This window comes from Rhagoletis zephyria, unplaced genomic scaffold (assembly GCF_001687245.7).
Source record: "Rhagoletis zephyria isolate East Lansing unplaced genomic scaffold, Rhagoletis_zephyria_1.1 Rzeph_scaffold_40325, whole genome shotgun sequence".
Taxonomy (NCBI): Eukaryota; Metazoa; Arthropoda; class Insecta; order Diptera; family Tephritidae; genus Rhagoletis; species Rhagoletis zephyria.
In genome coordinates this window covers 1,565-2,818 of record NW_016197380.1, presented here as the reverse complement: position 1 = coordinate 2,818, position 1,254 = coordinate 1,565, and positions in this window count along the sequence as shown.

Below are 1,254 nucleotides of genomic sequence, written 5' to 3'. Positions count from 1 at the left end.
TCACTCTCCTTCTTCCATCCTCTACCCGAGTTACTTTCGCCCCCGAGTGCGTAGGCGTTCGTCCACAGTGCCTATCGCCGCCGCCGCCGTCGTCGTTGTTCGCCAGTGCCGATTAATTTGCTTGTGCACGGTGCTCACTGTCCAAAGTGCTTCATTGCCTGTTCGCGGTGGGCTTCAGAGCTCGGCAACCAATAGCACCGCCACCATCAGCACCCCCACCACCTCCTTCTTCAGCAATAACAACTCAACTACTGGTTCTACCAATTCGAGAGAACTGTACACAGAAGAAGAAGAAGTAGAAGAAGAAAAAGAGACCTGCGGAGGCAGACAAGCACACAGAGAGAAAGAGGCAGTCAGTCGATAGGCTAGGAACACAACAACAACGCCAACGCCTAAATTGCCTTCCTCTTTCAATGTCAATGTTAAGGTGAAAGGTNGCTTCAACTACAGCTGCTGCCAGTAAGTCCTGCTGTCAACTGCTGCTGCTGCCGTTGTTCTTTTCTTTCTTTTCCACGAATGGTTTTTCACATTCGTTCTGCCTACACTGAAACGATAACTCCAAGGAGAGATAGAGCGAGCAAATACAGCAGAGGCGGCCGTTTAATGACACTGATAGTGTGCTGTTGCAGCGGCCAGTGCAAAGATGAGCTCCAGGCTGAACACACGCACAGTCTGTGGGAGTCCATCATCTCCTGAGACCGAGTAGAATGTACTTTTGATGACTTTATTGCGTCCAGTGTCACTGCTGGTAGTGGTGATGGTGGTGGTAGTGAACAAAACGGAACAACAACAGCTCAACTTTACGATGACACGTACTGTTTCAAACGAAGTTACTGCTTTCGTTTGTGGCGTGTTATTGTGTTGTTGTTTTGTTGTCTGTGGATTGAAATGCCACCGCTGATGTTGCTGTTGCCTCTACCGCATCGTTTACATGCTAATGGTACGGTAATGTAATGTACGGTAGTTGTCGAAACGTTAAGCGGGTGTAATCGGCTTATTCCTTTGAATGCACCATTGCACCATCTGTTGAAGGGTATTACCAACCAGAGAGACAAAGCTGTCGCCAGAAACCTGGTGGTGAAACCGTACAACCGAGCGCAGCCAACCGAGAATCGTACGTCAAATGACGTCAATGGATACCGTCAGCTATATACCAAACGGGAATGAAACCGAGTGGGCCCACTGCTCAGATGCAGCGCTCTCTCGCTCGCTCTCTCTCTCTCTCTCTCTCTCTCTCTCTCTCTCTCTCTCTCT